Source organism: Spinacia oleracea, chromosome 3 (genome assembly GCF_020520425.1).
Source record: "Spinacia oleracea cultivar Varoflay chromosome 3, BTI_SOV_V1, whole genome shotgun sequence".
Lineage (NCBI taxonomy): Eukaryota > Viridiplantae > Streptophyta > Magnoliopsida > Caryophyllales > Amaranthaceae > Spinacia > Spinacia oleracea.
The window spans coordinates 30,469,898-30,495,505 of NC_079489.1; the positions used below are offsets into that span (position 1 = coordinate 30,469,898).

Genomic DNA, 25,608 nt, shown 5'->3' on the forward strand with positions numbered 1-25,608 from the left:
TGAAGCATAAGTCTGAATCCTTTGACAAATTCAAGGAATTTCAGAGTGAAGTAGAGAATCAATTAGGCAAGAAGATTAAGGCACTGCGGTCTGATAGAGGCGGTGAATATCTGAGCTATGAATTTGATGACCATCTGAAAGAATGTGGAATTCTATCAGAATTGACTCCTCCTGGAACACCACAATGGAACGGTGTGTCGGAACGGAGGAACAGAACCTTGCTAGACATGGTCAGGTCAATGATGGGTCAGGCCGAACTTCCATTAGAATTTTGGGGACATGCACTAAATACAGCTGCACTCACTATAAATAGAGCTCCGTCTAAAGCTGTCGAAAAGACTCCATATGAGTTATGGTTTGGAAAGCCTCCAAATGTGTCTTTTCTTGAGATTTGGGGATGTGAAGTATACGTCAAACGATTAATTTCAGACAAACTTCATCCGAAATCTGACAAATGTATCCTTGTGGGCTATCCAAAGGAAACAAAGGGGTATTACTTCTACAATACATCTGAGAACAAGGTGTTTGTTGATCGAGATGGTGTCTTTTTGGAGAAAGATCACATTTCCAAAATGACAAGTGGGAGAAAAGTAGACCTCGAAGAAATTCGAGTCGAACAAAAAACTCTAGAGAATGCTCAAGATGACATTCAGGATGAAACTCAGAGATCTTTAGAAGAATCTGGTGAGAATCATGGCCAATCTAGAAATGTTACCCCGCGTAGATCGCAAAGATATAGATCTCAACCGGAAAGGTACTTAGGTATTTTGACGAACGAGAGCTATAACGTTCTATTACTTGAAAGTGATGAACCTGCGACTTACAAACACTAGAGGAAAAATTGTCATGTGCTTCCCTTCAAGTGCGGCTCTTTTAATAAATTGGCAATACTTGAGAGCACAATAAAAAATATATATATATATACTTTCACAAGTGCGGGCTCATTTTAGAAAATTGGCAACACTTGCGGGCCAATTTTTAAAACGACCCGCACAAAATTTCGGGTTCTTTTTTTCCTTTTCATTTCCTCGCTCCTCTGATCCTCTCCTTCCCCTTCTCTGCTTCTTCTCCGGTTCTTTTCTAACGCGTCGCCGCTGCTCTTCCTCTTCCTACCGCGTCGCCGCTGCTCTTCCTCTCCTCTTCCTTCCGCGTCACTCCCCCTTCCCCCACCGCCGCTGAGTTCTACCTTCTTCCAGATCGAGCCAATTATGGTTTGTTCTGCGATTTTTTTAATTTTCGGTTATTTTTGGCGATTTATATTTCTGATATGTTGCTTTGCATTCTAGTGCTTTTAGTTTTTGATTTTCTAGGGTTTTGTTTGTTTTCTTTTAAATTTTTTTATTGTTTGAATTGCGATTGTGTTCATTGGTGATGTCTGCAGGGTTCGGAGTGTTTGATTTGGAATTTGTTGATGGTTTATTTGAATTGGATTTTGTTAGTTGTATATGAATTTTACCTAAATCATATTTAAATGTTATGAATTATGAAATTTAGCATAGTGATTGAGCTTATTTGATTAAGTTTTGATATGTTGAATTTTGGTGATTTAATGGATGTAGGAAGTCTTGTATGTTGGAATTTGTCGAAAAAGCTTGTCTTATTTGTTTCACTCAAAATGCGTGTTCATCTATATCATTGTTATTGACAAATATGAGATTAAGTTGTTGTTCTTATTGATGATTAACCAAAGTATATATAGTACCATATATTAGAGTTCTATGTCAACTCTAACTAGTAATACTACTGGTATGCGTCTAGTACTAGGATACTACAATTTATAATAATCCTAGTCTAACTCTAACTCTAACAATTGACTTAGTATTCTATCTTAACATCTCCCCTCAAGCTGGAGCATGAAAATCTCGAATGCCCATCTTGCCAAGAAAAAACTCGAATTGTGCTTTTCCTAATGCTTTGGTGAAAATATCTGCTAATTGCATCTTTGTTGATACATATGACGGACAAATAATTCCGTCTTTGATTGCATCTCGTATAAAGTGACAATCTGCTTCAATATGTTTTGTCCGTTCATGGAACACCGGATTTTGTGCAATGTGAAGAGCAGACTGACTATCACAAAACACGTTCATGCCCTGCTTATGTTCGACGCCTAAGTCTTCGAGTAGCTGCTTCAACCACTTTAACTCACAAGTTATTGCTGCCATAGAACGATATTCTGCCTCGGCTGATGATCGTGATACTGTATGTTGTTTCTTAGTCTTCCAGGACACAGGAGACATTCCGAGCAAGACAAACCAACCGGTTAAGGATCGGCGAGTTAATGGGCAACTAGCCCAGTCCGAGTCACACCATCCCTCTAGTTGCAACGCACTGTCAGAACGTAAAAGAATTCCTTGTCCCGGACACTTTTTCAAGTATCGCACTACCCGCAATGCTGCTTCCCAATGCTCCTCTTTTGGTGCTTGCATGAATTGAGACAAAATGTGTACTGAATATGCCAAATCTGGCCTGGTTACCGCCAAGTAAATTAGACGTCCCACTAGACGCCTGTACTTCTCCCCATCCTCCATCTCCTTACCTTTTGCAAGGGCTAATTTGTGATTTTGTTCCATCGGAAACTCTGCCGGCTTAGCACCCAATAGACCTGTTTCAGAAATAATATCTAGCGCATATTTCCTTTGACACACGTAAAATCCACTCTTGCTACGGGCAACTTCAAGTCCTAGAAAATATTTTAGATGTCCCAAGTCCTTCATTTTAAAGCATTGACTCAAATACGCTTTAAAACTATTCAACGCAAAAACATTATTTCCTGCAATAATCATATCATCAACGTAGATTAAGACACTCAATTGAAATTCTCCCTTTGACATAGTGAATAACGAGTAATCGGAGTATGATTGCTTAAATCCATATTTTTTCAGAGCAGTAGACAATTTCTCAAACCAACACCGGGGTGCCTGTTTCAAACCATATAATGATTTTTTCATCCTGCAGACCATGTCAGTATTATTTTTATGAAAGCCGGGTGGAATTTTCATATAAATTTCCTCTTCTAAATCACCATGAAGAAAAGCATTGTGTACATCCATTTGATGCACCTCCCAATTTTTCACTGCTGCAACTGCTAGAAAAGTCCTTACTGTCGACATTTTAGCAACAGGGGCAAAAGTTTCATTATAATCCGTACCTTCTACCTGATGATTGCCTAAACAAACCAGTCGCGCCTTATTCCGGATCAAATTTCCATCTTCATCCCTCTTCTCCGTGTACACCCACTTGCTCCCAAGTGCTTTCTTTCCCGGAGGTAATTTCTCTAGGACCCATGTCCCTTGCCCTTCGAGTGCGTCTATTTCCGCTCCCATAGCTTCTCTCCATGCATCATACTTCATTGCCTCTTTAAAAGATTTTGGAGCCTTGTCCTCCATAATAGCTGCAATAAAGTGTCTGTGTCTTGCAGAAAAATGTTCATAATTAACAAAATATGTTATAGGATAGGGAGTACCTGAGTCGGATGATGGCAAGGATGAATTTGACGATGGACTTTTATTTTTCCGTATTGTGTGTGTCACGCACCCTTGGAGTCTTGTTGATGGGAATTTTTGTCGTTTCCCTCTTCCCAACTCACACCCCTCACTCACTTGCATAGGCTCACTAGAATCTGATTGTGTTCGAATATTGCTGTCCAGAGGAGGAGTATCCAACACTGTTGCTGCGTTTTTCTCTTGCTGTGCACGCAGATGTGTAGGTTGCAGCTCTGCTGCGTTTTTATCCCTCTGTGCGCACAGTTGAGCAGGCTGTAGCGCCTGATGCAGTGCCTCCAAGTGCGCTTCGTGCGTCGCCTCGCACTCAGGCATGGGCAGCGCCTCTTCTACAGGCTGCAGCTCCTCATGAGACTCATGCTGCGCCTCACTGCGTGCTGTAGATGTTGCACCAGAAGGCAGCTGTGGGGTATTGCACGCAGATGGCAGGGAACCCATCTCTCCTTGGCTACTGCCCAGCAGTGTCTGACCATCATCACAATCATAAATCACCATGTTTTCTGCAAGCCCAATATTATTTTCGACATCTTTCAAGGTCTCGTTATACGGGAACACCTTTTCATGAAAACGAACATCCCGAGACACAAAAAATTCCCGAGTTTCTAAGTCAAACAATTGCCATCCTTTCTTCCCAAACGGATATCCGATAAGAATGCATTTTCGACCACGAGACTCAAATTTATCTCCTTTACTCCGTTGATTGTGGGCATAGCAAAGACACCCAAAAATCCGAATTAACTCATATGACGGCACTTTCCCGAACAACATTTCAAATGGAGTTTTATTGTCAAGTAACGGAGTCGGAGTCCTATTAATTAAGTAACAAGCCGCCAACACACACTCTCCCCAAAATTTCTTAGGTAACTGTGCCTGAAAGCGCAAAGCTCGGGCCACATTTAAAAGATGTTGGTGCTTTCGTTCGACTCTACCATTTTGTTGGGGAGTGCCAACACAAGAAGATTCAAATAAAATGCCATTTTTGAAGAAATAACCTTGCAGACAATTAAATTCCGTCCCATTATCACTTCGTATAACTTTAATGTTTTGATTGAATTGACGTTTACTCATTGCAATAAAATTCATAAACATAATTTCAACCTCAGTTTTATCACGAAGTAAATAAATCCAAACTCCTCTAGAGAAATCATCTACAATAGTTAAAAAATAACGAGCCCCACAGGACGAACGTGTCTTGTAGGGTCCCCATAAATCCAGATGTATTAATTCTAACATTCTACTTGCTCTATTCTCACTAATAGGAAAACTATTTCTAGTATGTTTAGCACGAGGACAGATATCACATACTTTATTATTTTTTCTGACGGCACTACTAACAGGAGGAAGAAGTTTCACTATCTTTTCCGATGGATGTCCCATTCGTTGATGCCACAGTTCCACCACACACTCTGTCTCGACTGCACACACTTTGACTAACGGAACGCTTCGGAAAAAATAAAGTCCATCTTCTCTAACACCCAGGCCAATCATCTTCCTCGTCGACCGGTCCTGTATAACACATATTTTGTTAGTACATTGAACAACACAATTTGATTCATCACTTAATTGTGTAACAGAAATTAAATTGCAATTTAAACGAGGCACAAATAACACATTGTCCAACACCAATCCGCCGTCCAATTTTACCGAACCACATTGATTTGCATTCGCGGTCTGACCGTCTGGCAGTCCTACAGAACAATTTGGTACTGTCTGAATGTTTTTCAATATCGACAGATCGAATGTGCAGTGATTTGACGCTCCTGTGTCAATAATCCAATGTGAATTATTTGTATTCTTACCCTGCAGTTTTGGTTTAGCCTTGGATGACAGTATATCTAGAATTTGTTGGACTTGAGTTGCTGAAACTCCTGCTAACCCATCTGCAAGCCCAATATTATTTTTGGTTGAGGCCTGTACAGTTTGGGTTTGTATTTTATTAGCCCTGGCAGTATTGTTGGTAGTGTTAGCCCCTGTGTTCGTCCCTCCATAGTTGCTGCTTCCTGCACCAGACGAACGAACACGACCAGATTTGCTGCCCCTAGTACCTGACCGTCCGACACCACGTCCTCCCCTTCGATCAGCCGGCCACCATTCTGGAAATCCAATTAATTGAAAACACCCTTCTTCTTCGTGCCCTACCCGCTTACAGTGACTACAGAATTTATCACTGTTATCTTCGTCGCGATTTTTTGAGCGAGTATCCACCTTAAATGCCATCACAGGTGCGCGTCCCTCTTGAGTATGGTCGTCACGGAGGTCCTCAGTATTGCAGACATTCAGGTATGCCTCTTCAACACTGGGCAGAGGCGATTGTGCTAGCAATTGGGCTCGAATAGCCTCATACGGAGTGTCCAAACCGATCAAGAAGTAATGCAAGTAATCCTCACCCCGTATGTGAGCAATTTGTCCAGCAATATCACACTTGCACGCCCCGCAAGAACACTTAGGCACACGGGCATAAGCGATGAACTCCTTCCATAGTGTCGAGAGACGACCATAATAGGTGGCAACAGGTTCATTGGGTTGTTGTTTACAATTCCCAAGCTTCTTCTTTAACTGGCAGATACGAGTACCGCTTACCACACAGAATCTTGTCTTCAAATATATCCACATAACTCCGGCATCATCGAAATCACCGACAGTTGATCGTAGGGATTCATCTAGAGTGTGAGAGATCCAAGAGACGAGCATCGAGTGTACCGCAATCCAATCCGCAAGCCTGTCGGGGTCCGTAGGTTCTTTGATTTTACCTTCAACGAAACCGAATTTCCGTTTTGATATGAGGGCTCGACGAACTGAGGCAGCCCATTCATCATAGTTCTTTGATCCACGCAGTTTAATTGGCGTGATAATGTTTCCGGGTGCATCACTTGAACCCAAATAGTACTCCTTAGCAAGCTCTACTCCCTGCTTTGATTTTGGCTCCTCATCGTCCGAGGCCATAACTCACGTACGTGGTTTAATTCTGCGGAAAAAATTTCAAAACCTTGCTCTTGATACCATGACAAATATGAGATTAAGTTGTTGTTCTTATTGATGATTAACCAAAGTATATATAGTACCATCTATTAGAGTTCTATGTCAACTCTAACTAGTAATACTACTGGTATGCGTCTAGTACTAGGATACTACAATTTATAATAATCCTAGTCTAACTCTAACTCTAACAATTGACTTAGTATTCTATCTTAACAGTTATCTTCTTCAGTTTATTTTTCCTCTTTTCTGCAGGAAAGAGGTAAAATTTATTCTCTAATAATCCTTTTATTATTGTATTAATATAGTCCCAAGAGGATGAGAGATCAGATTATCTTGTGTTCAATCGGGTTGTCTTGTTCTTAGCTGCATATCATTTAAAGTTTGTGATTGTTTCTTAGGTGCACGATCTACTTAAAACCTCATTCTGGAATGTAAGTCAGTCTTTACACAAAAAATGCCAGTCTTGTAATCGATGATATTTATTGCTATTAGTTATCAATTGTAGTGATGATATTTTGATTTTATTGCTATTAATCGTCAATTGCAAATGAATTGGAGAATATTTTTATGCAATTCGTTGGATTTTATTACAATTTGTTGGATTTTATTGTTATTAGTCGTCAATTGTGGTGATGATATTTTGATTTCTATGCCAATTGGTATCATGGTTGAGATGAAGTTTACATGATCTGCTTGCATAAATGCGAGCTTTAGTTACTTAAGAATATGGGATTGAAAGATGTTGTGGTTGAACCGAAATCTGCCTCAGGTGCACATATGTCAAATGGTAGTTTCAGTTGTTATTTGTCCTGCAGTAAGACTAGTCAGTTTCATCCTCACTTACTTTGCAGTAAGACTAGTTAGTAGTTTCAGCCTTAATTTTTCCCGAAGTTGTTGTCAGTAGTTTCAGTCCCACACTTTATCCTGCAGTAAGAGTAGTCAGTAGTTTCCAGTCGTGCTTTGTCCTGCAGTCAGGGTAATCAGTAGTTTCAGCGGCGCTTTTGTCCTGCAATAAAAGTAGTCAGTATAGTTTCAGTAATAGATGCAATGTTGAATTTATAACCATTCTTTTTTAATCATGTGACTTTTGCGACTGCTTATTTTGGTTTCGTGGTTGAATATTGTTTCCAAATGCTCATGTTATTAAGGTTCCCTGCAAGAACGAAGAGCTTTGTAGAGCATTTTAATGTGTGTTTGGCCTTACACATGTTACATATAGTTTTAAAAATCAACTGGTTTTGCTAGATGGACCTCTCATAGAAATTAAACTAGTTTCACAATCCATTTGTGTGCTTGCTGTAAAAAGAAATGATCTTATCTTTAACATTAGACCATATTGACAATCTAGATTGTTCGTGCCTGTATTTTATTTTATTTATATAGTAGGTTTTTTTGGTTAATTCCTAGATGCCTCTCTGATTTGCTGCTTACGGCCTTCGAACTGCAATGCAGGGTGACCTTCCTGGCCGCAGAAACATGCTTGGTATCAGGTTCAATTAGAAACGCATATCACACAAAGTGCCAAGGAATCTTTGGTCAAGAACATTTATCACGCGCCACACTCTGCATGGGGGGTTTTGCTGCTGCAGCTGCACTGACATTGCTGTCAATGATTGGATTTGTCGTCTATTAATAAATCCACTCTAAGGATGACACTGGTGGTTGGCGGAGACATCAAAATGAAGGTATCAGTAGACCGTATCAAAATACTTCTTGAACTCATTGAGGTAACCGCTATGATATTTTTCAGGTTCAATTTAGTAACTTTAGAATGTTTTGGACATAGCTTCTCCCTTACTGAGCTGAGTAACTAAATGTCAAAGGGATTAAGATGAAAATTTGATTTCAAGGTTGTCCATTGTCCTGTTTATTTTCTTATTCCCCATACCCATTCTTCATATTTTTTCGACTATAGTTATTTATTAAACTACAATATGCAATCAAAATCGTGAGGCACTAATGGGACGCTGAGTTTAAACTAAGATGGGACATTTCCACAACATTGTCACGTAGATGTTAGATGAGATTGTTTTTTAAAAACTATTTTTAATCTTAAAATCGAGAGGCACACAAAGACAACTTGCTGAACTGGAGTCTTTATGTGATTTGCTTCTACACAGGTTTATAATGAATGGCCTGATGTGTGGCGTCTGCCAGCTGGTGTCAAATTTGATGCATAGTTTTTTTCTCAACTGCTCGAACATCTTGCAGAAAAATGTGATGCAGGAGAAGTAAAACCCCTTGCCTTCATTGATCACCTGTGAGTAAATTTCGGCTTATCAGTTCTTATTATAATTTGAAATAATCAAGTCAATTAAGTAGGCCCTCTGCATATAAACAAAGATTAAAAAGAATGTTTAATGAATAACTCCAAGCAATTCCATTAAAACAATCAAATAAATTAAGTAGGATGCTTGTTTAAAAAAATCTAAACAATCCATAAAAAACAAACAATTCCAAGCAATTTTTATGATTTCTGTCATAATAAAACTCATACGGCCAAAACAATTCTGAATTGAAAACATTATAACCTCAAGAGGTCTTAACTAAAATCATACTTTAAACTTTGTTACTTGGGGGGAAAAACAACTCCCGGCCCCTTTCTATTCCTTATTTCTTTTCCATCTTGATCACAACCTTCTTTTTGTTTGTAGATCTTTGTGCCGAACTTGTTTCACCATTGTTCTCATCACTTGTAGGTTCCTCGAGAGGTATTTTTATTGTGATGACATATTATATAGATGAATTATTATTGTTACCAATTTTTTACTTGTTCTGTATACCCCAATTGATTTCTTATCAACTGAATATTTTGGGCATTCTGTACTTGTATTCTGTATTGGAGTGCTTCCTTCATCTCCATTATTTGGCATTTTGTACTTGAATCCCTGTGTCTGCCTTCCTTTCAGCTATCCTAATCTTTTCATAGGCTTTTCTTTCCTCGGCCTTAAAATATTCTCTTAACACTAACTAAGGCATTTTAGTTATAATGAACACACTAGGTAAGAATGAGTTGCTCGGATGTGCATAACAAACTAGGTGAGATAAAGTGTTAAATGTTCTCAACTAGTTAGTCTTGTTATGAGAAACCATTAGTGTTAAGAGTATAATGTGCAGATGAGAATAAGTATTAAATGTTCTATGAGCAAAATGTGAATAAGTGTATTAAGCATGTAAAGTGTTTTAAATACTTATTTAAGTTCATTAGTTTAAAGTTGAGACCAAAATAAGTCATTTTAGTCAAATTGTGGCCTTTAATGATCAAACGAGCCTTAAATGTATATAACTTGACCAAAGTAGGTGAGAATGAGTATTTGAACTTAAAACTAAGTATCTATGACATGTAAAAGGTTTAAATACATATTTAAGTTCATTAGTTGAAAGTTAGGACCGAAATAATCCATTATAGTCAAAATGTGACCTATAATGAACAAACGCGCCTTAAATGTGTATAACTTGACTCAAGTAGGTGAGAATGAATCTTAGGAACATTAAAATAAGTCTAATAAACATGTAGTGGGTTTAAAATGCTTATTTGGATTCATTAGTTCAAATTTGGGAGCGAAATAAGCCATTTTAGTCAAATACGGCCTATAATAAACAAACTAGCCTTAAATGTGCATAACTTGTCCAAAGTAGGTAAGATTGAGGCTTAGAAAAATTAAAATAAGTCTAATAAACATGTAAAAGGTTTTTAATACTTATTTAGGTTCATTAATTAGTTCAAAGTTGGGACTAAAATAAGCCATTTTAGTCAAAATATGGCCTATACTGATCAAATGAGCCTTAAATGTGTATAACTTGAGTATTTGAAAGTTAAAACTAAGTATATTTGACATGTAAAAGGTTTAAAATACTTTTTTAAGTTCATTAGTTAAAAGTTAGGACCGAAATAAGTCATTTTAGTCAAAATGTGACCTATAATGAACTAACGAGGCTTAAATGAGCATAACTTCAACAAAATGGGTGAGAATGAGTCTTTGAAACATAAAACTAAGTGTATTAAACATGGAAAGACTTAAAAATACTCATTTAAGTTCATTAGTTGAAAGTTGGGACCGAAATTAGCCATTTTAGTCAAAATGTGACCGATAATGAACTAACGAGACTTAAATGTGCATAACTTCACCAAAATGGGTGAGAATGAGTCTTTGAAACATAAATCTAAGTGTATTAAACGTGGTAAGACTTTAAAATACTCATTTAAGTTCATTAGTTGAAAGTTGGGGCCGAAATTAGCCATTTTAGTAAAAATGTGACCGATAATGAACTAACGAGGCTTAAATTTGCATAACTTCACCAAAATGGGTGAGAATGAGTCTTTGAAACATAAAATAAAGTGTATTAAACATGGAAAGACTTTAAAATACTCATTTAACTTCATTAGTTGAAAGTTGGGACCGAAATTAGCCATTTTAGTAAAAAATATGACCGATAATGAACTACCGAGGCTTAAATGTGCATAACTTCACCAAAATGGGTGAGAATTAGTATTTGAAACATAAAACTAAGTGTATTAAACATGGAAAGACTTAAAAATACTCATTTAAGTTCATTAGTTGAAAGTTATGACCGAAATTAGCCATTTTAGTCAAAATGTGACCGATAATGAACTAACGAGGCTTAAATGTGCATAACATCACCAAAATGGGTCAGAATGAGTCTTTGAAACATAAAGCTAAGTGTATCAAACATGGAAGGACTTTAAAATACTCGTTTATGTTCATTAGTTGAAAGTTGGGACCGAAATTAGCCATTTTAGTCAAGATGTGACCGATAATGAACTAACGAGGCTTAAATGTGCATAACTTCACCAAATGGGTGAGAATTAGTATTTGAAACATAAAACTAAGTGTATCAAACATGGAAAGACTTTAAAATACTCATTTAAGTTCATTAGATGAAAGTTGGGACCGAAATTAGTCATTTTAGTCAAAATGTGACCGATAATGAACTAACGAGGCTTAAATGTACATAACTTCACCAAAATGGGTGAGAATGAGTCTTTGAAGCATAAAACTAAGTGTATCAAACATGGAAAAACTTTATTTGGTTCATTATTTCTTTGTTATGAATAAATTATGTCTTAATTTATTGTACAATTCAATATTTATAATATAACTAAATTGTATATATATTTTTTGATGGTCGATCTTTTTAAGGTATTCAATAATCCGAGGGAGCGGCCTTTCACCTTTGAGGAGATAGATGAAGTTCGAAAATTGTTGGCAAACTTCATTACCAGTGATTGTCTTTGATATTTTCTTGTACTGAATCTTAAATTATGGATGCTAGCTAGTTTTTCATATGATTATAATGTAATCGACTTTTATATTTACAATTATATACTATTTAATTTAATTATCTATATAATTGGATACTTTTTACATATATAACGTATGGAGGTTAATCAGTGGCGTGGTCCAATTGTAATATGTAGCAGGGAAATCGGTTATATAACAAATCTAGATCAAGTGCGGCTCATTTATAGGCCAAGTGCGGCTCATTAATAAGCCAAGTGCGACTCATTTATATATCAAGTGCGACTCATTTTTATGCTTGTGCTGCCCATTTCTATGTCAAGTGCGGGCTCATTTTCAAATTTGGCAGCACCAAATATGTCAAGTGCGGGCTCATTTTCAATATTGGCAGCACCAAATATGTCAAGTGCGGGCTCATTTTCAAAATTGGCAACACCAAATATATCAAGTGCGGGCTCATATTCTAAAATTGGCAGCACAAAATATGTCAAGTGCGGGCTCATTTTCCAAATTGGCAGCACTTGAGAAACATCAAGTGCGGGCAGGCCATGTGCTGCACATGTAAAAGCCAGCACTAAACCCCTTAAAATGAGCCCGCACTTGAAGTTTTTCCTCTAGTGAAACAAGCTATGACGAGCCCTAGCTCCAAGCAATGGCAAGAAGCCATGCAATCTGAATTAGACTCCATGTCTGAAAACCAAGTATGGGATTTGGTCGATTTGCCGAATGGCTACCAAGCCATTGAAAGCAAATGGGTTTTCAAACTGAAAAAGGACAAGGATGGGAAACTTGAAGTTTTCAAAGCTAGATTGGTTGCAAAAGTTTACAGGCAAGTCCACGGTGTGGATTACGATGAAACCTTTTCACCAGTTGCAATGCTAAAATCTATTCGGATAATGTTAGCAATCGCTGCATATTACGATTACGAAATATGGTAGATGGATGTCAAAACTGCTTTCTTAAAAGGCATTTTAACAGAAACTGTGTTTATGACACAGCCTGAAGGTTTTGAGGATCCAAAGAATGCTAAAAAGGTATGCAAGCTAAAGAAATCAATCTACGGATTGAAGCAGGCATCCAGGAGCTGGAATATACGTTTTGATGAAGCAGTCAGTGACTTTGGTTTCATCAAGAACGCAGACGAATCTTGTGTATACAAGAAAGTCAGTGGGAGCAAAATTGCTTTTCTAGTATTATATGTCGACGACATATTACTTATCGGAAATGACATTCCTATGTTGAACTCTGTCAAGATTTGGCTTGGGAAATGTTTTTCGATGAAGGATCTAGGAGAAGCACAGTACATATTGGGCATCAAGATTTACAGAGATAGATCTAAAAAGATGATTGGACTTAGTCAAAACACTTATATCAATAAGGTGCTTGATAGGTTCAAGATGGCAGACTCCAAGCGAGGCTACTACCCATGTCTCATGGAATAACTCTAAGCAAGACTCAGTGCCCAAAAACACTTGGTGAGCGTAGACGAATGAATGGGATTCCATATGCATCATTGATTGGTTCAATAATGTATGCTATGATATGTACACGCCCGGATGTTGCGTACGCACTCAGTGCTACGAGCAGATACCAGTCAGACCCAGGAGAGGCGCATTGGACTGCTGCCAAGAATATTCTGAAGTACCTGAAAAGGCACAAAGATGACTTCCTGGTCTATGGTGGAGATGATGAATTAATTGTTAAAGGCTATACGGACGCAAGTTTCCAAACCGACAAAGATGATTTCAGATCACAGTCTGGGTTTGTCTTCTGCCTCAACGGAGGTGCAGTAAGCTGGAAAAGTGCTAAGCAAAGCACCATTGCGGATTCTACAACTGAAGCGGAGTACATTGCTGCACATGAAGCAGCAAAGGAAGCTATATGGCTAAGGAAGTTCATAGGCGAACTTTGTGTAGTCCCCTCCATTAAAGGACCAATAGCCCTGTATTGTGATAATAACGGAGCTATTGCACAGGCAAAGGAGCCTAGACACCACCAGAGAGTCAAGCATGTACTTCGTAGATTTCAACTTCTACGAGAGTTCGTTGAAAGAAAAGAAGTCGAGATAAGCAAGATTGGAACTGATGACAACATATCAGATCCATTGACTAAACCTCTGCCGCAGGCAAAGCACAACTCGCACACTGCAGCTATGGGAATCAAGCATATTGGAGAATGGCTTTGATATCCTTGTTTAATGTTTTAAAGTTTTAGAGTTTAAATCTTTGTAAAAACATTATTGGTTAATCATTCACAATAAATGAATAGAATTCATTTTTCCATTTAATTTGTGGTTTATTAAATGATGAGTCCCTTCAATTTGACAATATATTCAATATAGACTGTCAGGACCAGTCCTGTGACTAAGAAATGTCTATCAAGTGAACTTGAATGTCAAAAGTTGAAAATGGTCCCTAGTCGGAGTTTTCTATAAAATTGGACGCATAGAAAACGTTAGACGACTAGAATGCAAGATGACTAGTAGTTATGTTTCTTGAACTATGTGGACATGGCAATGTCATAATCATTTGCATAGATACTTACTTTGGGAAGACTAGTATCGGACAAACCTATGAAACTTTACTGTAAGAGATGAAAATCTGTCATAAGTAAATTTCATTAAAATTATTAGACACTAAATCCTCAATACCTGAGTGATTTGAGATTACTTGTTTGAGAACTGGTTGCTTTGACGTTGACCAACCATCGCACCGTAAAAGGAGGCTATAAAGGCAACGCTCAGGTAATCACCTATCAAACGAAGTCTAATCTCAAGATCGCAAGATTGGGATTGTCCTCCCATAAATCGGGATGAGATGCTTAAAAGTTGTACAAGGCCACTCGGAGAGCTAGAAACTGTGAAATGCATGGCCGTGCTCGGATGAATCATAGGTTATGATTATCTGTTTATTTGATCAGTTGAACTCTGAAACCGAGAAACACCTCTGGACATAATAAGGATGACAACTCTTACCTTATGTTCAAGAGCAAGCATCGAGCGACAAAATAATTAGGAAATGCACACTTGTTCCTAAGGACAAGTGGGAGACTGAAGGAAATAATGCCCTTGGTCCAAGTATGCATTCTATGTTAAGTCTAATAAATGCGGTTCAGTATTAATTAACAAGTTAATAATTTAGTGAGATCAAGTGAGCTGAATGCCTAGCTAGAGGCCGCTTAAGTTCAAGTGGAATTAATGATATTAATCCACAGCTTACTCTTGACTGAACCCGTAGGGTCACACAAATAGTACGTAAACGGATCAAGTATTTAATGACATTAAATACTCTATCTACGGATATTCGGAATCGACGGATCTTGGTTTCAGTGGGAGTTGAGATCGTCACAAGCAAGAAATGAATACTCCGGAAACGATGATATTGCCGGAAACGGAAATATGGATCGTATCGGAAATATAAATATTATCCAAGTCGTAGATGTTGCCGGAAAAGGAAACATGGTACGTATCGGAAAATATTATCGGAAATGGAAATATTGCCGGAATCGGAAATATTGCCGGAAACGGAAATATTGTCAGAATCGGAAATATTATCGGAATCGGAAAATAATTCCGGAAACGGAAATATTAAATATTTGTTCGGAACGGAAATTAATTCCGGAATCGGAAATATTAAATATTGTTCGTATCGGAAATGAATTTCGGAATCAGGAATTTAATCGGAAGCGTATCGTACGAATTAGCATCGGACGAGGCCCGCTAAACGAAGGCCCAGCACGAAGCCAGGCCATCGCCCAGCGAGCCGCACGCACCAACGCACGCCTCGACCAGGCCCAGCGCAAGGTCAGGCCCAGCCAAGGGCGCGCGCGCGCAACACAGCAGCGTGGGCTGTGCGCCTGTCGTGGGCCGCAAGGCTTGCGCGGGTGCACGGCTTGTGCAATGCTTGTGCGGGAAATCCTAATCCTATTAGGATTTGTGCAAAGATTAAAATCCTAATCCTATTAGATTTGTTTTGTTATTTAGAGTCCTAATAAAGTTCTAACTAGCAAATCCACATCCTAGTAGGATTACAATTCCTTTTCCATACTCCTATAAATAGGTGCCTAGGGTCACAATTTATGGGTACGATTGAAGTATTCAAAGGGTAAGTTTTTAAAATAAAAATCAGCCATACACTTGCAAACACTAGCCGAAATTCCTAAGCACCTTAAGGGCGATTCTACTTGGTCTAACTTGAGGCGGATCCGGACGTACTGTGGACTATCTACGGAGGGACGACATTTGGAGTCCTAAAGACTTGTTCTTGTTCGGTTCGGGCGCAGCTAGGGAAGGCACGCTACAACATGTATGCATCTATTCTATGCTAAATGATTATGTGTAAATAATATGCTTTCCGGGCTTTATGGTTTTTCCGCATGATTTATGAATTGTCATATGTATCATAACCTAACAAGCGTTATGTGCAGTAGTTTGATCGGAGTTTTGGTGACTCGTGATTTTCAGTTACCCTTGTTAGTGGGGTGACTTTATATGTTCTAAGTAGTGCTTAGATTTTGGGAGGGGTTGTAGCCATTCTAAGGTTCGTTTTACACGATTAAAGCTTAGGATTGTGCCCCTATGACGTGTGTATAGCATTAGCGTCGAGACTTTGCGATAAAATCGTCATTTCGAGTATTTTTAGAGTGTTTTTCTCAAGCCCCCAATTGTAGCCACGGGATTGGCTTGGTGCTATAATGCTTGGCACACGTTTTTATGCCTTCATGGTGACATGGATCATGAATAGTTTGAACTAGACTCGTTTAGTGCGAGGTACGTTCGAGTAGTGATTTGCTACTTCTCTTGTAAATGTCGTATTGTGCGACATTGCCATGGTCAAGGTAGTCACATGTTGAAGTGTGCCTTGACCAAAAGCTAGGTGCCTTTCTTTACCCATAATCATATTTAGAAATATCTTTGACTCTCTTGCAACATTGAGATAAACGCATACTTAGATTAAACCAATGACACTTTATTATGTTCGAAGAAGTCTTTGAAAATTATTTGAAATCCGAGTCCTACTGTGTACAATCCGAAGTGTCCTAAGTAGGTTGACTTATAGAAGGGTTCGTACAGGATTATATGGGTGAATCAAAATACTGTTACGTTTTTTGGAATGCTGTCTAAGGATTTGCTGGAAGCCAGGTGTGCAGGCGTCAAGATATTACTTGCGCCCGTGTGGCACATGCTTTGGGCTTTTAGGGCCATCTTTTCCAGAATTGCGGGAATATAAACCGTTTTCAAATTGACTTAGATTTACTTGGTGTATGTCTGTACAAAAGGTCAAGGTATACTTAGTTCTTTTCCCTAGCTCTTTCATTTCAATTTTTTAGCCCCCAGTTGCTATTATGTCTTCCCATTGATGATGCTTTTAGATTTCGATTTTAGATGCCCGTGTCATATGTCTGAGTAGGGTGAGCCTTGGTTAAGTGCCAAGTCCTATTGGCAATGTCTGATTTTTTTTTCAAAGGGGATTCGCAATCATTTGAATTACCATGAACTGGTGCCCTGAGTTCGAAGGAACGATGGGGCGACGTCGTAGAACAATCCTCTTTATTGCAAGCTTATTGCCTTTATTACTTGTTGGCGATTATGACTGTGTCTTAGGGGTGAAAGAAGGTCTTTAAGCGTACGACTATGTCTAGTGGTGAAAGAAGGTCTTTAAGTGAGTTAGTTCGCTTTAGGGAGGGTCAATTCGAGTACTTTAGAGATCATAGACGCTTGCGCTAGCCCCCATTCAATTGAGGCAAAGCGGTCTTTTGAGTCTTGGCTAAGTGCCTATGAGTGTGAGTGCTCCTTCTGGCAAGGGTACGTGCCCTTATTATTTTTCGATGTGTGCTCATTAATTTTGGCATCTTGATGACTTGGATTCTTCCTTTGACTTAAATTTTTCTTTCTACTTGGATTGCAAGTAATTAAATTTCAATACGGGACTCTATTTTTTATTGTTGTTAGTCTATAGGCTCTAACATTTTTGCAAATTGGTTGGACCGAATTATGGATTGCCTACGTATCCGCCTTAAATAGATTTAATTTGGAATCAGGTCTTGCGTAGTTCTTAGCCTAGAAAATGGTTTCTTAGAATGCCGATTTTAAACAAGTACGTTCTGAGGTGGAAACATATTATTTGAAATGGTAGAATAAGTGAAGTTTATTATTATTTTAATCCGCTGCCTTGCCGTAAGCCAAAAATTTGTTTTATATATATATTTTTTGAGTACATGTATTTTTTGGTGGTACGTATATCTGAACACGTGTTGTACCCCCCCCCAAGTGTTCGTTATTGTTCCGTGTATGTGCGGATAAATGACGAGCACTTCTGGACAAAATTTGGCAAGCGGAGAGATTCAGCGCCCAGGCTGGGGCGCTAAAGATTTCGGCGCCCAGCTCTGGGCGCTGAAAATGACTTATGGACGGATCTTTTTTGGTGCGCTAAATGCTTCTTTTTCTTTTTAGACGAACTTTTAAAAGGCGCTTTGCAAAGTTTGCTTTTTTTATTATTCATTATTGTTTTGTACTTTTCATTTGTCTTCTTTTTTTTACTCGTGACTCAAGACGGTTTGAAAGATGGGTTGAATGAGATAGGATAATTTGTATAGGCATTGGTCGAGCATGAGGATTATATCTGCTAGGACTCACAATTTGCAGCCTCAAGCTAGTGTCATGAGTTTACATCAACCAAGGCCGATGAGTAGCATGGGGACGGCTACAGAGTATATCAACAGGATGTATCCAAACAAGTTATATGGTCATTATGCTAATGGTGGCGTAAGGGCAAGTTTTGGAAATAATGGGTATGACGCACGTGTCAATGGCCGTGCGTGGTTTGCGGTTGACAACAAGTTCAAGAACAAGAGTCGAGGTAATGGTTTCTTGGGTTATGGCAGTGAGAACACGGGTGGGTTAAATGAGCTGAACAGGGGCCCCAGAGCGAAGGCGTCTAAGAACATAAGGATTGGAAAGGGTAGACATCGTAGATCTTTATGATTTGGATTGGTTGACTCAATTCTTTTCCTTCGTTTACTTGGGTAAATTTCGCACTTTGGGAGGTACGGGCTAAGTATTTCATGGCTCGCTCTTTTCGCTCTCCCTTTTCTCTTTCTTTTTAAGTATTTCATGGCTTGCTCTTTTCGCTCTCCCTTTTCTCTTTCTATTTTTTGTTTTTTCTTGGGATTTCTCCATAAATCCTTCAATCAATTTTTTATTTATTTGGGCTAAGAGGTAGATGGTTGTGGTCTTTGAGTCACGAGGTGAGACTGAGTGAGCCTCGTTTTGTAGGCCTATAGCGGACCTCTATTTTTAGTAGGCCTAGGGTGGACCTTTAATTTTAGTAGGCCTAGGGTGGACCTTTAAATTGTCTTACTTTGCAAGCGTATTTAGTCGTTTCTTAAAATGTGCAAATAGCGTAGATTCAAAATGTTGTTTTTACCTTATTGAAATTTAACGAAAGAATTACATTGAAAATAATATTTTTTTACAGTTTTCGGGATTTAATTGGAAGTTGTGATTTAGACTCGAACTTTCATTAATTTTTCTGATTATAACCCGTGTATGAATACAAGGAGGTGGCCTAGACTCAAAATAATGACGTGGCGTAAGCCTATAACACTTGACCAAGCAACTTTCAGACTTAGGCTAATTGGACCATAACTTTCGTTGGTTGACACTTTAGATTTTAACCCTTGGGTGTTCATTTGTCATGTGCCATTTTGCTTAATGTTGGCAAGGTAGTTAGTTGGGGAGATCGAATTTTTATTTTTGCAAGACTAGAATCATTAGTGCGGCTTCTCTCTTAGTGTGTATTGATTTACCCCAATGGTAGCCTTATGGCATGCCGATTTGGGTATTTTCATGGTTTGTCATGTTGCATTCATGGAAAATCTTTTATTCCGTACTTAGGAATACTTCAAGGGGCGAGTCGCTCGAGAGGACTATGATAGTCGTGGCCCAATGCGATCATAAGCCTTGAGGCCATTAATTTTTGCTAATGGTATTGACACCTTAGGCTCACTTTGGGGGTTGTGCGACTATGGGGGAATGATTTCCAGAATGTGACTGTTTCCATTTTGCAAATCCTATAATATATTCTTCTTGTTGGTGAGAGAGTATTGAGGCCGTAGATTTTTAGCAAGGAATGACAATTACATATGGGTGCTTATTGATTTGAATGCTAGGAAGGGAGACTCAACATGGTTTAACCTTTTAACTTGCAGAACGACACCAAGCATTAGGACCGATTCTATGGATAAGACAACTAAGACTTAGGATTTAGATTGTACTTTGGCATAGCCTAGTCTAGACTCGGATTTATTTTTTTATTCGAACATTATTTTTCCTTGAAAACTTCATTTTGAACATTATTTTTTGAGTACTTTGCCCATGTGACATTCAAGGTTTAATTAGCATGCTCGGTTTTGGTGCCGAACATCGTCGTCGTAGGAGGCCTAACAACGACACAAAGAGTTATTTATTTTTTATAAGTCGCTTTTAGAATCGAGTGCTTTTTCATACGCCCTCGTAGCAAAAAAAAATTCACGAAAAGTTTTTTTTGCTACGTATTTTCTTCATGCGTGGGCACCGAGGCTGTTGTGCCTGACCAAAAGGCCAGGCAAATGCGTCCCTGGCTGGTTCTCGTTTTTTGTTTGCGTCTACTTTTTTGTTTATGCGACTTTGATTTTGCGTGCTTGCCTAATAACGTCCTTTACGCGTTGTGCAGCGTTCGTGGGATTCATTACAGGCCATCCTGAGCGTCGCATATTTTTGTGGCGATCGTTCGGGTTTGCGGAACATGTATTTTGGTATAACTCTTTGGCCAATTGGTTTATGAATGTTTGGGCAATTTTTAAGGTCGTTGGTTTTCTAGCATTATTTGTCACACACAATCACGTATTTCGCTACACATAACTACCATTACATCATGAGGCAAGATAATAATATGTCATGTAGTTTATGATAGGCTTCTATGGGTAGTATTTGCGCCGGCTTGGTACCGCTTCTATCGCAGATCCAACACATGCCCCGGTCGAGGTAGTGCCTTCAACAGACGAATTTCGCCCAAGAGGCCAATCACGATGTAAGCCAAGGGGGCATGCACCAATGAGAGGGACCTAGTGGGCGAGCGATTGGGTTTGGGACGGGTGTACTACTAGCGAAAGTGCCGAGTGGACAACATCCGAAGCGTATGCACCCCCCGGTTGGCGATGGGTATCCTTAGTCCTAACTCCCTGAGGGAGCCAAGATTCGTTATGCGGTTCTGTCCGTTCACATTAATATGCTGATTTTCAGGTCGTCCCAACTTGATGGGGAAATAAACGCGGGGTAGGATCGTTTCACCCTTCGGCTATTTTGATTACCTACAAGCACGAGTATTTCCTTCACTATCCCCAGTGGAGTCGCCACTGTGAGGGGGTCGAAAAAGCACGAGGCTAATGCGTGACCTCGTCCCTCGTGGGTGTGACGCTTCTTTTTGTCAAATCAAGTGTAATTGGATTTCCTGTGAGTTTACACCCAATTGACTAGTAATATAGGAGTCGTCATTCAGTTTTTAACGACAATGAAAAAAACTGACAAAACCCGGTTATCGTGACATAAAGGGAGTGCAATTATGTTTGACCACGACGGCCGTAGGTTCCCTTGTGATCCCTGGTGTGGGGATCTCTCAACATACACCCGCAAGGTAGAGATTGAGGGTTCGGGGGACTGTAACTACCGAGAGGAGTACTCGCTCTTCGATAACTCCAGAGGCAGGATATCCTTACTAGCTTAGCATAAATAATTGAAGGGACATGCGTTAACTATTAAACTAATCTGAGTTGATTTTAACAATATGCAACATGTAGTACTAGATCGAACGCGATTATCTGATTTAGATTGTTTTAAGGGACCTAGCATGATAATCCGATTTCCCAACATATTGTCTTTATTAGGCGTGATAGAACAATCAGATTTAATTAGTTTAACAGTTTATAAAAGGGCGAGGAAAGCAATTAAATCATGGAAAAGGGACACATTACGACGCACCCTTGAGAGGTGTGTCACGGTTCTCAGAAAACTAACCACTTTGACTTTGCTATTTCTCCTTTTATTTAACGAATCTCAAGTTATGGGACAGGATATGTTCTGTTCGATGTTTGGATCGATTGCGACAGAACGCGTGATCAGTTTTGCAGCGTGAGGCTTAGGCTTAGGGGTTTAGAGTCAATACTCAGAATAATAATTGTGTGTTGTTGTCTTTTTTCACGTCGAACTTAGGGCCCTATTTATAGAAAAGAGTTCGTGGAAAGATAGAATTGTAGAGCTCTAATCCATGAAGAATTAGGAAAGAACACGTCCCAGGTAATTTCAGCGCCCAGGGCTGGGCGTTGAAAATAGGATCCAAGCAATTTCAGCGCCCAGGGTTGGGCGTTGAAATTGATGTTTTGGCCGTTTCTTTGTCTGATTCGGGCTCTTAGAATCCGGAGTGTATGAGACTTAATCGAGTCTTTTAGTGAGTATTAATTTCATGACGGGATGCGTCTGGGCCCGTTACGAACTCTAGGCTCGTTAGGATTTTAATTAATACGTAACCCTTATTTTCGAATCATATTAGGAATAGGATTCTCTCGCAATTTCTATCTCATTTAGGATTTATGTTGGAGTGCAACACCTAATTCTGACAGGTTTCTATCTTTTATGACTTGCCACTTTTAACAGCTACCCATTACGGCGGTTACTATTTTTAACAGGTTTCCATAAATAGCAGGTTTCGGGAAATGAAAAGGGGAATTGAGATTCGTTATTTTATAGGAGATGCGTTGTCAAGTGGAGATTTATGTTCTCATCATCGAACCTTCCCTTTCGGGAATGGGGACAAAAGTAGGTGTCTAAATGAGTGCTTCTGCGTTATTGGGAAACGAAACACTGTAAGACTACAAGACTTAGGTACCTACCATGCATGCAATCAATGGCATATGATTCAGGTACCTACCAAGCACGGAAACAGTGGGATATGACCATTCAATCCAATAAATGACCTTGTTGAAGACTTTTAATAAATTTTCAGTGCTTTTTTTAAAGAAGTCATGTATTGTTGGAAGACTAAAGTTTAAAAATACATTGGTAATTACCATGCATGCATTCAAACCGCGGTAAATTACCTAGGTAACTACCATGAAAGCAGAATCCAATGCATGATAACACCTTTATATATAGAGGTCTGTTTTTTATTTCCAATATTCATCACTTCCCTTTCTTTCTCTATTCAAACAACCATCCATATTTTCTCTCCTTTTTCATCTTATTCGCGTCAGAAATGGCTTCCAATGTTCAGTAAGTTCATCCTTACACAATTGTCATGAAAAACTTGCCGATAGAGTACATCAGAGGGAAGCCAACAAGAAGAAGTCTTGCTTGGCTTAAACAAGAACTCATCGGCCTTGGGTTCAGGGTAACCAAGGTGAGGGGACAATGGGACGGGTCTGGTTTCTTAGGATATGGTTCGTTGATTTTGGGGGGCGCAAAGAAAATTTTGAGCTGACGGGGCATGGTAGAACACACTACTTGTCTAATATGGGTGCCCCGACTGGGAATGCATGACTAGCTACGAGGACATATGCTCGTTTGTTTAGGGGGTGCTCATCTGTGCTATCAGACTGCTGATATAGCAACAATAGCTGGAATCAACGCGGAAACGACGGTGCATGAGAGCATTAGGACATATGAAGCCGTTTCAGCCGGTTTTAACAATATGTACAATCTAGTTTGAACATCTCGTCCGTGCAGTGATGGTGGTGAAGCTGGTGGTGCTTCCATGGATGATGTTGCAGGTTGTGTTTCATGTATTGTTTTCGTATTTTTAGTTTTATTTCCTGTTTTCTGCATCCTTGTTGGTAGTTTTATTTCTTGTTTTCTGCTCCCTGTTTTAATTATCTATTTGCAGCCAAGTTGAGCTATATACGTTGCCTCTATATTTTGTGGTTTTCTATGTTACCCTAATAATATATAATTTTGTTTGTGTTTTATCTCTTAATTCGCAATCTGTTGAATATATATTATGTACTTGTTTGTTGTCTTAGACGTTTGATAAGTGTCCTAACTTCTATATTTATATATTTGGTCACATCAATATACCTATTTGGTAATTTCACTCAACTGCTAGACTATTGAACTTCATGATATGTGTTCGGTAATGTCCATAAATACATTTGGTAATGGCCTATTGAACTACCATACTGGTTTTTTAATCATCATTGTGCGTTGGTAGTGGCCACGAATATTCATAGCCAGTACTATAATCAGGGTTTGTCACTCAAGTTGGTAATTGCCACGTCCGGGAATTAATTCTAAATTCAACTAATGTTCATCATCTTCTTCCTACAATCCCAAAACGCAATTTTAAGCATCTTTTTCCTCGGACCCCAATAGCTTACGTGCACCCAAACTGTCAATGTGCAACTGTAAATTCAACAAAACAACATTACAAACTACACTATCAACAAAATTTCTAGATCTAAAACATAAATTCGCAACACCGATCTGAAAATTTGAGAAACCAAATATTTAATTGTGTCGACATTTCTCAATCTTCGACAACCATTTCTCCTTATCATCAAATTAATCTGCGTTCAGAAACGTTGCATCTCTCGTTGACAACCATCGCCATTCAATTTATTTGCATTTCTTTTTCTTTCTAGAGTATGAGCAGAGGTTGAAGATGATGGAAATCATGGAATTGTGTACTAAGAGAGTTGAGAAGGGGAGTGGATGTCGGGGGCAGGAGATAGTGACAGCGCGCTTCGATTTGGTTTCGCCGGTGAGTTTTCCGGAAGCCAGCAGAGGAGAGGGAGAGGAGAGGGAGAGGAGAGAGAATTGAACTAAACCCATAAATTAACCAAACTCAAAAGTTAATTATTTTCCTAATTATTTTTGGAAATTATTTATTGATTTTCACAAAAATAAATACATTGATTTTTCATATTTCCCAAAATTCAATTAAATGATTTTTGGATAAAAAAATAAAGATAAAAGAAAATAAAAAAGATAAAATAAAATCAATTTATGTGGTCTATATTAATTCCACTACCATGGTCATTTTTATTATGACTATCTTAGATTTTTCACAGAATTATAGCATATAGACAAGAAAGAAACAAAATCTAACAACGTACCTAGCGAATGTGGAGTTATTGCACTAAAAAATCTGATGATTTTGGCTTGAATCCAAGCTCCTATAAATTACAATGGAATTAAGAGGAAGAAGTTCTTGTTTCCCTTGAAGAGGAAATGGAATCGAGGAGAAGCTGAAGTAGCGCTAAAATAGGATGTTAGTTGTATATATTTGTGGTCCACGAATTTAAACGTCGTCGGTTTGCATTTTTTTTCCTTTATTTGCATTGCTTCATCGGCTTGCATCATTTACGCGCAAACAAACCGATTGCTACCATGTGGATTTCAACCAAGAGGATTAATCTTCTGCTTATTTTCACTAATTTTGACCGGAAAATGAATAGTAAAAAAATTTATAGGTCTCAAACAGTAAAAAAAATTGTAAATTAAACCCTCTGTCTTTATTTTCAACTCATCACGCTCCAATTTTGACCGGAAAGTAAATAGTTAAAAAAATTATAGGTTCCAAACAGTAAAAAAAAAAAAAAAAAAAAAAAAAAAAAAAAAAAAAAAAAAAAAAATTAGACCCCAGCCTTTATGTTCAACTCATCCCGCTCCAATAGGCGATTACTTTATTTCCCATGCTGGGAAAGAAACATCTACACATTTTGCAAGAAATCATTTAAATCACTTGTCAATGGAATTTTGTTTTATTCTTTTTTTCACACTGGTCATATTGTATATGATTACATATATATATATCCTGAGCAAAAATTTGTAAGAGAGA

The 25,608-nt window shown here is 38.6% G+C and overlaps 1 long non-coding RNA gene across 2 annotated transcripts; it reads left to right on the forward strand.

The window, feature by feature from the left end:
- Positions 1-981: 981 nt before the first annotated feature.
- Positions 982-11,878, forward strand: LOC130470276 (uncharacterized). Of its 2 annotated transcripts, XR_008930277.1 has the most exons (5): positions 982-1,211; positions 7,935-8,209; positions 8,603-8,742; positions 9,137-9,193; positions 11,645-11,878. It is a non-coding gene; the product is annotated as an uncharacterized lncRNA (long non-coding RNA). The 2 variants fall into 2 exon arrangements; XR_008930278.1 differs by lacking the exon at positions 9,137-9,193 and having other exon boundaries at positions 984-1,211.
- Positions 11,879-25,608: the final 13,730 nt, after the last annotated feature.